The 16,618-nt window shown below is 37.2% G+C and overlaps 1 long non-coding RNA gene across 1 annotated transcript in view; it reads left to right on the top strand.

Moving 5' to 3' along the window:
- The window catches only part of LOC116668981, a 348,932-nt gene that overhangs the window by 194,006 nt on the left and 138,308 nt on the right, over positions 1 to 16,618 (top strand). The window lies entirely within an intron of this gene.

Raw genomic sequence — 16,618 nt, 5'->3', positions numbered from 1 at the left:
TGGGGTGTGTTAAGACGTGTCTTTGGTAGCCACTGTAACTCTCATGCCCCCAGGGTACTCCCCAAGCAAGTTGGAGCAGGACTTTTCAATCAGAGAATAATGATATGATCCTCAGATACATGATCCTAGAATATTATCCTTTGATTGACTCTGGAACTTTATAAAAGTTGAAGACACCCTAAATGGACTGTTTGGAGTATTTATGTATAATAAAAATGCAGTTGAAAATTTTTATCAGCTTGCTTGAAATGATAGGAAACTACCATCAATCTGCTAATTGATACATCTGAAATCCTCACAGTAAAAATTTTAGCTTGGAAAGGGACCAATATACCTGTGCATTTGCCAGAATCCCATGAGAACGTGGCCCAAAGGAGGGAAAGGCACTTTCCAATTCCTGGGTGGTAAGAATCACCAAAAATCAAGTACAAATGGGACATTCTAGAATCTTCAAATGAAAAAGAAGAATAAACAGATACAGTGATGTGATGCAAATAATAAGTTTCAGTGGGAGAAACAAAGGACTGTTCTTTAAACTGGCACCTGTGGATTGGTCTTGCCCAAACTTCCAAGCAGACTTAGCAGAAAAAAGGAAAAAAAAAATCATCACTTTGATCTGTGATTCTTTTGATGGGTGCTTTGTAAAGTTCTTGGGAGGCGGATCACACTGGGAATACTGAATCCACTCACTAGCTCTCTAACTGTAGAATTCTTCATTAGCCAACTTTGCTGGACTGGACTATAATTCTGATTCCCATGGAAATTTCTTGGCTTTGGAGAAGACATCTGTGTGACTAAGGCAGCAAAAAGTGTACCATCCAATGAATTCAAGGCTGTCTTGCATCACTGTGTAGCACTGAGTAAATTATAATAATGAAGATTTGGCCCTTAACAGAAGCCAATCAGCTAGCAGATCTGAATATGGAAACTCTTGAAATCTATTGTTTAAGGCACCTTAAATTTCCTAGGAGTCCATGAACTAGGAAAGCCCCAGGTATAGCATTCAAAGATTCTGCACATTTTTTTCTTATACATAAGCATGCTTTTTATAAGTACTGCTTGGTGAAGGAACAGCAGGAACACATAGTTGCAGTGTCATATGCTGTTGTCATTCTGACTAGCCACTCTGCAGAGTTTACATCGAGCCATTCTCTTTTCCTGCTAATTGGCATGGTTGCTTCTTGATGGTGCTGCTTTTCTGTGTGTTAAGCTTTGAGTAATTCATTCTTATGCCACTCTCCTCCCCTTCCTTAATTATTTACCACCCAGCTTACAAAGCTCAGTGACTTTTGACTCTGCTCTGTTGCTGGCTGGATCATGGAACGTGTAAAGCATGTATGTATCACTGAGTGCATCTCTGAGTGATGGCCCCAGCATCATGTCAAATCACGGGGTCAGCCTCTCTCATCATGTCACATCACATCATGCTTGACATAGACACACAACCCAATTCTGAGCATCTGAAAGTAGTCAGGAAGTAAGCCTTTCATAGCAGCCTGAGCAGTGCTTTCAGATGCAGGAAACAGAGAAGAATGACCTTTCCATTTTCTATTTTCTACCACTGCAGATACATACAATGGCCGCTGTTGGAAGTTGTGCATATAAATGTATTCATATCTCAATAAATAAGCATCTGTACCATCTGTACATTTTTCTCATGATGGTGCGACAGTTTCTTTCCTGTTTATTATTATTGTTGGTAAGATTTAATTCTTGGAACCAGGTATTCATCTAAAGGATTCTATTGATAGAATGAGCTACATGCTAGTTATTATGGATTTGCGATGTGATAATCAGACTAAGGCTATTCAAAAAGAGCTGGGCTAGGCCAGCGAGAGATTATTTCTGCAAAATGTCTCCACTGTAAAATCAATCCCCCTTGATAATGCTGAGCTTCTGTTGCCTGATAAATCTGGTGTGTAACTCTGTAACCAATAGCACTGAATATTTCCAATGTTAGATTTTGCCTTCATAGTGAACTGTAAAACCCTGGATGCTAGTCCTCATACCCCCTCTGCCTTTACTCCTCCATCCTTAAGTCTTTCCCACATCAGAAGCTAGTCAAAAGGAAAAACTCATTTGAATAAAACACGACTCTTGAAAAATAAATAAGTGAACTAATTAATGAAGGATTAGTTGATGAACGTAGTTCATGTTTGGGTAATATGAACTATGTTCTTCATATTTATTGTGCCCTAATAATACGCAGGAACCTATGACATTGAGAGATGGGCATATTTCCTCTCCCATCATTAGATTCTGAAGCTTTTCCCCAGTGGAGATGTGGGTTGTCTTTTAAGAATGTGAAAGTTACCATCTGCCTCCCTGGGAACTCAAATACTGTTGGATGGAGGTTTCACCATGGTCATCAGCAGAATTAACTTTAATGAACATAGTGGATCTGGTGAAGTTTTCCTTAGTGTTCTTAGCCTCCTGTTGAGTAGCTTTTCTGCTCATTTTACTCAAGATATTTAGTGTTCTTTATGCTTCTCTTTGATTCTCTATCAAAACTTCCTCTCCTAGCTCTGCCTGACAACTTAATGTGCTATTCTCCAGGGATTTAATAGGAGTCAAAATCTTAAGTGCAGAAACGAAGTAATGATCATTGGATAAGTGAAGGGTGTTTAGGAAATAGTAGAATGAATTGATTAACCCCAAAGTTATAACTATGGTTTAAAAAAAGGCCTATTTTTATGTCAGTTTAGCTCTGATCTATTTCTAAAGCATTACCCTAAAATATTTACATTGCTATAATTTAATATCATTTATCACATACTTACTGGCAGGATGTGATACGGTTTTTAACATGCTATTCTGAAAAAGACTACAACATTTAAGTTGATTACAGATTTGGCATGGGTGTGTCACCACTGCTCAGAAAGCTAAAGCAAACTTTGGTTATATTCCTAACACGTGTCTTGATCAAGGGCAATAATATGCCCTCTGTTCTCTGTGCTGATCCTACTAAATCTGGAATATGGAGTTCACTTCTAGATACCTTATGATTGTGTAATGGACCGTTTCAGTTGGATTACAAATAAAAGATCCAATTTATACGTGTATTTACATAAAAGTACATGTTGCTTGCTTAACTTTCAGGATGTTGTAGGAAACCACCAGTTTAATAAAAGGGATCAATTAGATTGCTAGAAAAGCCTTTCTGATGTGAGGTAAGAGTGAGGTTGGAATAAGGTTGGATTAGGGTTAGAATGAAGTGAAAATGAGCTCGGAGTGAGCATGGTGTGTGTGTGGGGTGATACTGGAATGAGCACAGGTTAGCTTTGGGCAAGTTTAGGGCATAATGGGGATGGGAAGAAGCCACTGATGAGTCTAGAGAGGCCCAAGAAACACTGTCAGGCTCACACAGCAGATCGATGTGTCCCAGGTGATGCAGGGCACATGTCATGCTAGTCAGTATAACAGTACCTCAAGACAGAGTCAAACTAACAATGGACAAAGTCAACTTGAGCAGACTGTGTCTGAACTTTTTCACCATAGTTATTATATTCAGTCATCTGAGCATGTCCTATGCCTGAACACTCACTCAATCCTCAAATATGGAAAGGGAATTGAACAGGATGTTGAAGAGTCAAGAGTTACCCAAGGTTTAATTGCATAAATTGGAGGTTTGTCTAGGAAAAATAATGGGAAGCCATTGTTCTTGTTACCTAATAGTTGAAATGAGAAGCACAGTGTGGAAGAAACAGCAGCCTTCGTCTTCGGCTTCTCGGATAGCAGACTGAGAATGGGCACCCGGAAGTCACTGGGAGATATTTGAGAAAAGCGTTCTGATAATAAGGGCTATACAGTGATGGGATGAGCACCCTCATAACCAGGGAGTTCTGACTTCTACACGTGCGCAAGAAGAGGCTGGTGGCCTTGGCCTTGAATGGGAATGCCTTTGGAGGATTTCAAAGGTCCTTTCTGAGACTGGCTCTGAGCAGCTTTGAATTTTTCAAGCACTTTAATTCTAAGATTTTCTTCCTTTGGAAGAGATCACTGAGTTTTCTCCTTGAGGTAAACACAGAAAGTAAAGAAGTTAATGTGTCTAAAGCATCTAACACACACCCTTTTCCCTAATCACTGTCTTCCTTTGACTCTTAAAGAAAATATATTGGGGAAAAAAAAGAGTACTTGAATAGGATGTGCTGTCTAATACAGAAGCATTTCTGTTGGGTGAGAAATATCCAACCAGGCAAAGGAAGATTTACAGCATGACTTACAAACACATTTTATTAAATATTTTTATTTTATGCTCCCTACACTATTACTGACCACCAATTCTTTATACTTCTATTTTTGCTCCTTTTAAAAAAAGCAGTTTGAGGCTCCAGCTGCTAAGCCAGGAATGCTCTTTTTCACTGGCAGCATTTTCCTCTGTTGGCAGAATCCACAGTCTATTGCTTTGATGCTCTTTGGAGTTACATTTGGTGTCTGTCATAGTTCATGCAAAGATAAGCTGATTGGGTTGTCTGGTTGGTCCCAGATGCTTTTGGCTTTAATGCTCCATCAATTCTCTTTGAAAATGAAGTCCTGGGCCAGTCTCATGTCTCAAGAGATACTTGCAGATGACTTGTTCATGATCAAAAGGCAACTAATTTCCTGATGTCCATATGCTTTCTCTGGAACTTCTTTCAGTGTCCCCAAAATTGATGTGTTTTATAAATGGACAACAGATCATCATTTAGAAAAGGTCTAAACTTCAGAAGTGTTTACTCAAGTGTTCTTGCAAGTGAGAGTCAAGAGGGCTGGGGTTTATAAGAACTCCAGTGAGTGGGTTCTAGAACACAGAGCCATAAAATTACCACCCCTCCAAAGATTGAAAACTGGATTTATGGTTTACTACTTTTTTGCAGGGGAAGGGGTAATTAGGTCTATGTATGTATACATGCATGCATGCATGCATATATTAATGGGAGTACTGGGGATTGAACCCAGGACCTCATACATGCCAAGCACTCACTCTACCACTGAGCTATACCCTCCCCTCCTATAGTTTACTACTGCATCATGATTATAGTAAGTGGGAATTTGTAGAGTAGAAATTATCCTCATTTTTCAGTCTTCAGTCCTAATTCCTAACATCTGATTCACCTATTTCCCCCTAGACAAACTTATTTACAGTCATTTTGCTACAAAAAAATTCAAGGGTCTGGGTACATTAATGATGTGATCGTATACAAGGTAGATTTCTTGAAACTAAGGCTTTAAAAATTGACAAGAAATTATCCAAGGTGATATCTTTGAACTCCATGCTACACTCTATATGTTACTTACTTCTCTTTAGGGGCAAGCATGAAAGGCAGTTAAAGATCCTTCTGTTTTCTGTGTGCTTTCTAAGAAGGACACATGCAACTAGAGGAGAGAATCACAAGGCTGCGCAGCAGGAGAGCTCAGAGAGTCACAATCTATGCTTTTTGAAGAAGTCTCAGTGTGACACTATGGCCCTTAAATAATGGGATCCCTTCTCAGTCTGATTTTTCCTTCCCTAACAAACAATCCCCTTTTTAAACATGTTTGGGGAAGAGATGTTTGGGGTAGCTCTGTGTACAGTCCTGATTGAACTGGTTCCCATCTATACAAGATGAGAGAGGAGGAATGATAAAATCCCTAATTAGAAAAGTTTTTAAGGAAACCCACATAAACCTCTGCAACAAATGCCTTCATTTACATAAAGGAGGAAGATGAAGATGGCAATGCAAATTCATAATGTTTTTGGATGGTGTCAAGGAGTAAATCATTCTACCATCTTTTTCTAGTTTAAACGAAGCAATTGGAGTTTTGTGAACAGCTCGGAAGTAGGAACAGAACAAAGAGCCATCTGTCAGCTACCTGCTTCTATCACTCATCTAGACATAGTTCAACCTTTGCCTTCCAGGCTTGTGAGCATTCCAGAGATAGTTGGAAAGTTGCATTTGTCCTATATGTGGTGGTCATTGGGAAGCAAACAAATCAACTGAAATAGTGAACTCATCACAATGATTACGTCTAGATAGTATTTTTAGAAAGGGGAAGGCTGTGTACTGGTACTTCATACACATGATCTAAAATATTTATTTCAACAAACCTAAGTTTCATATTACTACCCTTATTTTATAGACAAAGTAATTGAGGCTGGAAAAACTGTCTAAGCCCTTACAGTTGGTAAACACCAGAGCTGGGATTTGACTCTGACCCTGAGCTGACTTTAAATCTCACTCTTTCCAGGGTCTCTGTTTTCTTTCCGGTGGACAAGATAAATTGCTTTCTAGACATTGTAATTATTCTCTCTCAGCAGGTTCCTTTTATGTTTGACTTCCTATTGTTTAAGTGTGAACTTGAGATAGCTTCCTAAGAGTTACCTATTTCAACTTCCCAGAGATACATCACCACGGAAATAACTTAAAAGGTTCAGATGCATGAAAAGTAGGTGTTACTTCTGTCTATCTGTCTATGGGCATCTAGGTCTGGATGTTCTATAGGAACCTCAAATTCAGGAAGTCAAAAAACTGAAGAAATTTTCCTCCACACTCTGATATTTCTGTTCTGTTTTTTTTTTTCTCGATTTCTGTGAATGTCATCAGCCTCCACTTAGTTTGCTGATCTCTGAACTCAATTTTTACCCTAGATGTCTGTTCTTTAGCTTTCTCTTATCTGTTTCCTCTTCACATTCCTTCAGCTAGTGCTTTATTTCAAGGTCTTTACCTTTTCTGACCTGCATTAGTTACTGTTGTATTGATGGTCTCCCTATGTGTTGCCTGTACCTTGATCCAAATTCTCCCCTTCCACTGGAGAGAGCTTTTGCAAAATAAATAATGTGATGTTTTATTCCCCTGGCCAAAACCCTTCAAGACTCCCAGCTTTCTAGTGTGACATACAAGGCTGTCCACGGTTTTATTTGCTTACTATTTCCAGCTTCCCATTGCGACAGGCTCTTCTGTCATTCCATCCCAAAGGCAAACATAACTACTGGAAATTCTCCAAATTTGTTTTTTGTAATACAGCTCATTCTGGTACACCTTCCCCCCTTCTCCCCATGTTTGCATAGTAGGAGGTACCTACTTGTCTTTCGAGATTCAGCTCAAGAATAAACTCCTTTCCAAAGCCATTCTGACCTTTCCCTATAGGTAGCTATGTATTTGTGTCTCCATCCAAGCGTTCTCCTTTCTGCTGCCTCTCTGTACTCAGATGTCTCTTGTTGCCAGCATAACTTATTTCCTTCTTTACTTTTCTGTCTTCCTTGACTGGACTAGCTTTGTCTTACTCCTCCAGGATACAGCACAGTGCATGGCTCATAGTCAGTCCTCAGAAGTTTTGGTGAAACTAATTGAGAGTGGAAGTAAAATCTCGGGTCTAAAGATTCTAAAAGACATCAGACTGGCAGTGATCTAAAGGAACAGATCAAGAAAGGACTGAATAGTGTGGATCTTACGTATTTTATATTTATCTTGGTCAAGAAGCTTGTAAGAGAATCTAAGTTAGTCTACAGAACATACTCTGAAGTTCCCTTTCTAAGTATCTATACATGAATTGTCATTTTCCTATGAATGTACTTCAACATGAGTCTTGGCCTTAAACAGTGGCATAAATAACAGGTTCATCCCTAATAAAGTGGATGAGATATATTAGCTTAACAAGAGGTTGGCTCTAATGAATGTAGTTGATAAAATGTAGTATTTTCTCATGCCTATTATGAAATTGCATAACGTGGGCCAATGTAATGGCAATCACCTCAGAAAATTAGAAATGATACATTAAATAAATAAGATATAAGTAAAGAAAAAATTGAGAAAAATCAAACATCTAAAACCTGATAAAGTGAATTGTCTGTTTTTACACATATTCGTAATTTATTTCACCCCAGTTTTCTGTGTTTAGCTCATTTGGAAATCATCTGTGGGTTGCAGCTGTTGCCTAAGTCATAGCATTTTATATTCTGAGATAATAAATACCAGTTTAGATTCCAGGGCCCCCAAACATCATCGACTTGTGTGTAAACTTCATTGCTTAAGGGAAGTGTAGTTATTGAGAGTGTATGGTCATAATAACTTGGGTTTTTGAGAAATTATAAATGTTACCCTTTTTCTTTGTGTTTCTTCTTAAACCACTCCGTTTTACAGTCCACTATTGGATTATCTATTTTTTTCTTTAAATTCATGTTGTTTGGTTGGAATAAAGAGCGTACAGGCTCACAAATGACAATTTTTTAACTAGGAGAAATAGATGAAATAAAATCAGTGCATAAACGCCATTTTCCGTATGACTTTTCATAATTGGGATTTTGGGATGAGATACCAATGACTGGCTCCAGGGTGAGGCAACAGGTTGCGGGCAGACGGGCTCTGGCGCTCAGATATGCAGCCACCTTCCCTCACATACGGCTTTATATATGTGCTTCAATTTGGTAAGTGGTTCTCAGGCATTGTTAGAAGCACATTTATCCAGCTGAGTCTTTTAAATTGTACATGACCCAGTCTACATTTACTAACATTTACTGATGGTGGTGACGGTGTCCTAGTGGTTTGTCATTTGTATTTGTTTAATTGTTTCACATGTGTGAGCGTACTTACTGCACTCAAGAGTTATTGAATAACTTTTTTTCTTTTTTTTATCTCTTTATTTTCCCTTTTAAAAAATTATCTTTTATTGTAGCATAGTCAGTTTACAATGTTGTGTCAGTTTCTGGTGTACAGCATCATATTTCAGTCACACATATGCATACAATACATTCCTTTTCATACTTTTCATTATAGTTACTGCAAGATATTGAATATAGTTCCCTGTGTTTATACTGAAGAAACATGTTGTTTATCTATTTTATATATAGTAGTTTGTATCTGCAAATCTCAGACTCCCAGTTTATCCCTTCCCACCCCCTTGTACCCCTGGTAACCATAGTTTGTTTTGTATGTCTGTGAATCTGTTTCTCTTTTGTAAATATGTTCATTTGTGTCTCTTTTTAGATTCCACATATGAGAGATACTATATGGTATTTTTATTTCTCTTTCTGGCTTACTTCACTTAGAATGATGATCAAAATGACCATTATTAAAAAGTCCACAAATGATAAATACTGGAGAGGGTGTGGAGAAAAGGGGACCCTCCTGCACTGCTGGTGGGAATGCAGTTTGGGGCAGCCACTATGGAAAGCAGTATGGAGATTCCTCAAAAAACTAAAAATAGACTTAACATATGATCCAGAAATCCCACTCCTGGGCATACATCTGGAGGGAACTCTAATTCGAAAATACACATGCACCCCAATGTTCATAGTAGCACTATTTATAATAGCCAAGACATGGAAACAACCTAAATGTCCATTGAGAGAGGACTGGATAAAGAAGCTGTGGTATATTTATATAATGGAATACTACTCAGCTATAAAAAAGAGGAAGATAATGCCATTTGCAGCAACATGAATGGACCTGGAGATCGTCATTCTTTGTCTTTTAGTTTTTTGGGGGTTTTTTCCTCTTCTCTCATTCACTCAGTCATATTAACTGGGTCTTGAGCTCTTCAGTTCTGGGCTTTAGACCTATGCCATTTCTTTAAGGAAGAAAATACTCTGTCCTTATTGAAAGTCCTTTCTCCTCACCCTTTCCCCTCTCTTCATGCTGCCTCTCCATCTTCTCCTTTCTTACAGAGAAAGAAGGTTATCATTTATTGGTGAGATATTATGTGCCAGGCCCAGGACTAGTCACTGCATCTGTATTATTACATCAGTTCACACAGCCACCCGATGAAGGAGAATCTATTACCTCACATTTAATCCATGAGAAAAACAGAGTCCAGTGTAACTTGCCTAAAAATTTAGAGTTAGTAAGTAGCTAAGCCATGAACTGAATCCAGTTGTGTCTGACTCAAAGTCCATTCTATTTTATTGCTTCATTTTTATTTTTTAATAGATTTTTAAACTTAATTTACAGCTTCCAAGTGTTTTAGAAATCAAGACACTGAACTTGTTAGGAGATTTTTTTTTTATGGCTATGAAATCTCTCACATTGGTTTGGGTTTCAGAGAAACTGCTTTTCAAAATGAATTTGTAGGAAAGTGAGTGTACATGTAAGAGTGATTATTTTCAAAATTTAATTGAATGCTTATAGTTTTATAATTAAAACAATAATTGGAACATCAAGTATTCTGACAGCACTTAGATTTTTTTCAGAGCAATAGATACTTTAATAAAGGATCTATTTAATAGAGACCTTTACAAGTTGAACAAATGCAGAGCTCTCTCTCCCAGCCTGACTAGGATGTCAGCCACCTGCACTCAGAGTTTGAATGATGGGGCTGTCATTTAGGTTGGTATTTGAAATCAGACTATTGCTGTGAATTTCTAAATTAAAGTAAAGAGAGGATGGTTGGTTTATCAGTAAGATATGAAAATCATCTTCCAGTTCTTCCCCCCGAATGTCCCAGTTTAGAAGTCATGAAATATTTTCCCTGATTTTGGGTAATACCAGACCGCTTCTTAATCAGATCAAAAAATAAATTATTTTCTTTTTTAAATCTGAATATTTACTCAGATTCCAGTGTGCATTTAACATTGTGCTTGATATTATGGGTAATATAAATGTACTCTGAGATGTGGTACTTGACCCCAAGAAGTCTAAAATCTAGTTGGGCTTGGAATATATTTGTTGAAATAAATATATATCAGTTTCAATAGATTTTGAAAATCAGGAAGAGGAAAATGCTTAAGTGTAAACTCCACAAGTGATATTCTTCTTTATTCTGTGGAAGATTTTCATTAGGGTGTTTTTGTTTCATTAGAGCAACACGGTTACACCCTCCAATAGAAATCAGAAAACTGACATAAAGGCAACAATTCCCACTCCAGTGGGTGATACCAACTTACCAAATAGTCTAGGTTGCAGTAATACAGGACATTTGAATCTCGGAGAAAACTAAAAGGTTCTTAGTATAGTAAACATGCTTCTAAGTCGGGGGATACCTCAGATGTCATATTAAGATTCTTAGTCTAATTGAAGGGTACATAGGTATGTTGTGGGGGGCAGTATATGTGGGGCAGGAAAACACAAATGAAACAGATTAGCTTATGGAGAAATATGTGCAGGAAGTACCTCAACACTGTATCAAAGACAATAAACAGTTCACCTTCTAATCTTTCATTGTAAAACTGTGAATAGATTCATAATCAGAATTAGATCTTGGATTTTTCATCTTTGCTGGAATTACTAGGCAAAGCCATGTTAGCTTGATGATTGTCTTCCCTACTGATGCTGAACATTGGGTAAAGCGTTATGATATAGTTGTTATGGTGATGAGAAGGAGAAGCAAATTCTACATCATTTTGTAATGTGGAGGGTCACAAAGCCATCTGTGAGAGCCTCCTGCTGTGGGATTGATACCTCACACTGCCCACTCCCGTCACGTGGGTGTACATCACGAGGTCAATAAATGTTCCAAGTACCTTGTAAGCGAGAGTGATCTCTATTCTTACTACATTGCTCTCATTACTTAAGAGGAGGGGAACTAAGGGAAAATTTTTTCTTAAGTAGATAAAATGTATTGGTAATTACAGTTTTCTACTTAGTCAAGTTCAGTTTGACATTTGGATGCAGACTTGGGGTAATTTTGTAAAAAATTACAATTCTTAGAGTAGATTCTCAATGAAACTGTATTTTATTTCATATGTGTTAACTCTGTGCTAGGAAATCAAATGACCCTGATCTTTTTCATGCCTTTGGAAAAGGGGAGCATTATATAATACATGACATCTTGGTTTTTGCTCCATAGGTAAAACTTTCTCCCTGAAATCTGGCTAATACTTTCGCTGATTTTCCATGTTATACACATGAAAGATCAGTTTGCTAGATAAATTGTGAATACTGGTCTCATTTTTAATTACAAATAAATTAGGTAAATTTATGGGTTGACCAAGTAGGCTAATATAAAAAACAGGTTTTGGGGTTTTTTAGCTAATCCTATTGCTATTTTTCCTTGGAAAATGTGTTACATGGTGATTTCCAAGTTCAAATGTAATGATTTTGGACTGTAATTCCAAAATTACTATATCTCTCTACCCATAATTTCAAAGGCCTGTAGCTTTTAAGATTTGATGTGAACATAGGAAAAAGACCACAATATATAATCAAAACAGTTTTAGTGGAGAAATTTGAGTCAATTCATTTTCAGAAAAGGATAACAATTCTTATGATCAAGGATATGGGTAAATTGGATTTGTTAAAGTAACAACCTTTGTCCTAATCTCATTTCCGTATCTTTATGGTTTTCTAAATCATAAATGACACTTTAATTCTTCCTGCCTCCTTTCTTCCCTTTCTCTTTGTATTCCCGCTATCCAAGTCAATCAGAAATTAATTCCTGTAAGCTCCTTTGCGATATTTCTTGAATCTTTATCTTACCTTTTTGTTTTCCTTTGTCACCAATCAAATCTAGGCCTTTACTTTCTCATACTTAGGTTATTCCTTTGTTCTCTAAAATAATTTTTCTCCCACTAATATTGTTTCCCTAAAGGTCACAGTTTATATGGTTGCCGGACTAATCTATACATACAGTTTTCATTAAGTTCTCTTTTGCAAAAGCAAATGCTCTTTTATACTCAATTATAATAGCAATTTGCACCTTTATTATAAAGACCCATTTCCTTTTCCTAGTGTACACCACGTTCCACCATGTCCCTCCATTCTGCATTCCCAACCATATCTTCACTTTAATCCTTTCCTGGATTCTATGCTGCAGCCAGAGTGGTTTAATGGCCATAACATTCCATCTTCTAATGTACTGGTCATCCACTCTCCACCCCCAGCACTCCAGTCTGTGTTGGCTTCACTTAATTCTGTCAAAATCTAAGGTCCAACACAGTTTACTTCCTCGATAAAAATTTTTGATGAGACTATCCTGCAATGCTTTCGTCTCCCTCTGAACTTTTACAGCACTCATATCTGTACACCTTCATGGTGACCTGGAGTCCATGTGTTTGTGTATGTGTGTATTTATATATGTACACATATACAACTCTTTCACACACACATCTATAGATATTTGGGGTCAGGCTTACTGGGCTTTAAAATACTCTGTTTTTGCTATTTAAAAGCCACATGATCTTGGATAAATTGCCAAACTTTTCTTTAATATGTATTTTCATATGTAAAATGGGATAACAAAGAGTAATTACCTTTGTTAATGTCTGAGGGCCGTCATAACAAGGTACTGCAAACTTGATGGTTGAAAACAACAGGAATTTATTCTCTTACAGTTCTGGATGCTAGAAGTCTGAATTCCAGGTGTTGGCAGGGTCGTCTGAAGGCTTTAGGGGAGGATCTCTTCTTGCTTCCGGAAGCTTCCTGGCTTCTGGTGGTTGCTGGCATTCCTTGGCTTTAGACTCCACCCAGTCTCTGCCTCTGTCTTCACATGGCATCCTCTCTGTGCATCTGTTTCTGTTCTCTTTTTTTTAGAAGGACACCAGTCATAGGTTTAGGGCCCATCCTGTTCCAGTATGACCTCATCTTCACTAATTACATCTGTAAAGACTGTTTCCAAATAAGGTCACATTCTGAGATTCAAGGTACACGTGAATTTTGTGGGGACAATATTTAATCCAGTGTACTATCTCAGAATTGTTTTAAGGATTTTAATGAGATGATCCGTGTAAAGTGTTTGATGAGGTGCACTGGTACATGGTAAGTGCTTGCAACGTTAGATATTGATATTATTGTTACTACTATTATTACGGGACAAGTTTCCTTGATATCATCAAGGGATCATGTATACAAAATCAGAGGCTTTAGCCATTTGGTCATGCCTGTTCAAGATGTTTTTAAAATCCAAAACTCAAATATTTAATAAAGAGAAAACCATCCTCTATAAAAGGCAATAGTTATCAAGAATTCAGTAACTTCCTTTTTATCATGATAAAGTCATACATGTCAATGATTACCTGCAGTCTTTCAGGATTCTCATGCCTGTTTTTGATTAAAAAAAAACTAATTACTTTAACAATATTAGAAGCTCTTGACAATGCACACATTTATAAAAATATAAGCATACAAGGTAGAAAAGGGACAAAACTTCAGAAGGATGATTGAATTGCTTTTAGTCTGGTTGAGACAAGGAAAAAGAGTTAAGGACAGAATAAGGATACCCCCAGAGGAAGATGCTATCTGAGCTGAGATGTTAGAAAGCTTACCTGTTCAGTTTCTGTTAGGTTTTATTCTTCTGTACCAAGGAAAAAACTTAACTGACAAACATAGGATAAAGAAACATAATTAAGAGAAAATGGAAGCTCCAAACAGCTAACTTTGAGTTGCTTACTCTTTTGAATCAAGTCACTGCTTTAGAAGTCAGTGAATACTTTCGAGACAGAGGTTGAACAAAGATGCAGAGGTGGGAAAACAGCCACTATTGCTGATTTTCAAGAATTGCAGAAAATGGGAGAAGTGCTAGAGAAAAAAAGGCCTTGTAGAATTCCTGGCATAATAGCTAGTATTTACCGTACTGTTCTTAAGTGGGCTAATAAAGTTGATATCTCCCCCAAGCAAATTTTAGAAAACTGACTGCAGAATTCACTAAGAGTAACTAGGTCAAACTGAAGTCATTTTCTTTTATAGTAACTGATATAGGAATGAAACAGTCTAGGTATTTGGATATCAGAACATCTGACCAAGCTTCTTAGGTTGTTCTCAGTATCAAGGATAATAAATATGGGAATGACAGTATCATAGTTTGGGAAGTTTGTAAATGACAACACAACTCTATCCAAGGAATTTTTCATTGTGAATAAAACTTGGAAAAAATCTAGTAGGTGGGAAGGTGGACTCACCTTTCAAAATGATCATAATAAGGATTTCTGGTCAAGATAGTACCATGAGTTAACACTGTAATGTATCTTCTCTGCTTCAAACACATAGATAAACTATACAAGACAAAATAAGAAACCACATTACTATGCTAAAAAAAAAAAAGCAAAAATATAAAGAAAAAGGATCTCCATGGATCTGAAACAAATGAAGAACGAAAAATGGTGCATGTAGCTGGACTACACACCTCCCAGCCTGGACCTCAGTAGAGTTGTGGTTCTGTTTGATCCTTGAGGAAGAAAGGGGACCTAAGTACTCCACAGGGGATAGGGCCCTGGAGGAGCCTCCTTGATTGCATCCAGGGACTGCACAGGAGGCTTATGGAAGAAAACTGAGAAGGGAAAAAAAAAAAACCCTGCCATTATATGGGCCATTGGATGTAAACAACCAGCTGAACTAGAGAAATGGGAAGTCCTACATAACCTCCCAACCAGGACTGAACTAAGCCATGCCCTGTGTCACTAACTGGATTTGCAATTTTATCAACATCACAATGGACAAGAACCCCCAAATTCCATTAGCACATCTAAGGTTCCTGAGGGTTTGGAAAGTGACAAGTGTAAAACCTTTCCATGTGAAGGGAAGAACACAGAGAAAGATGGAAAGAGAAAATAACATCAGAAAACAAAAACTAAATATTGAAAATGAGCTTGCAAACCAAAGTTCCAAAACACAAGTAAATGTAATGCTCAAAAGACAGCCCATTAACACTTAGAATGTTCATTTATTCCCAAAGAAATGAATCATAACAACAGTAGCACAAGGGATTTAAAGTAAGTTTGTCTAGAATGTTCAAGACAATTTTTATGAAAGAGCATGATATTATAAAATATATAAGCAAAAATAAAACAAGGACAGGTGCTTATGTAAAATAAGCATCATTAATGAAAAAGACAGTCATGGAAATGTTTTAAAATGGAGCAAATTAGATGAATTCTAGACTGTACATGGCAAGCGAGTTTGTGAACCAGAAGATGATGCTGAGGAATTCACTCAAACCAACACTTGGAGACAAAGAATACAAATTAGCAGGTAGAGCTATAGAAGGGAAGCTAAAAGCTTGCAACATACATCTAAAGGCACTTGAGGGGCAAGTGGCAAGAACTGTGGAGCATCAGTGTTTGAAGAGGTAAAATCTACACATTTCCAGAATTAAATCCTTGAATCCTGGATTGAAAAGATGAGTAAAATAAATCTACAATTTGAAAGATTATTGTGAAATTATAGGATATAAACCATAAAGAGAAACTAGAAAGACAAGATCAGTTTCCTTCAAAGGAGTAACACTTAGTTGGACAGTTGACTTCTTAACATGAGTAGGTAACTTGAAACTAGCAGAACAGTGGCTTCAAAGTGAAGCAATCAGGTAATATTCAGCCTAGAATTTTACTCGTAACTGTACTAGCAATCAGGGGTTATTTTTCCCCAGACCTATAATAATTGAGAGTTACGATTTTTATTAAAATTACTTTAGGAGAAAAAATATTTTAGCACAGAAGTTAAAACCACATAAAATATATATTGGCTATAAAATAATATTTTAAGAAGATAAATGTAAATCATTGGACAAGAATTAAAGAAGGCACGAGAATAATCTTCAATGGGTAGTGGGACTGCAGATCTGATATATTTGGATGAGATGGAAATTTAGAACAACTTTTGCTTTGTTACAGTAATTCATAGTGTTAGAAGTTTAGGGATAGCTACCACCTCACACCTAGTAGGATGGCTACTATTGAAAAAATCAAGTGTTGCTTGATTTAGAATGACGATCTCCAGGTCCATCAATGTTGCTA

This window comes from Camelus ferus, chromosome 15, assembly GCF_009834535.1.
Source record: "Camelus ferus isolate YT-003-E chromosome 15, BCGSAC_Cfer_1.0, whole genome shotgun sequence".
Lineage (NCBI taxonomy): Eukaryota > Metazoa > Chordata > Mammalia > Artiodactyla > Camelidae > Camelus > Camelus ferus.
This window is presented reverse-complemented; position numbering and strand designations above follow the sequence as displayed.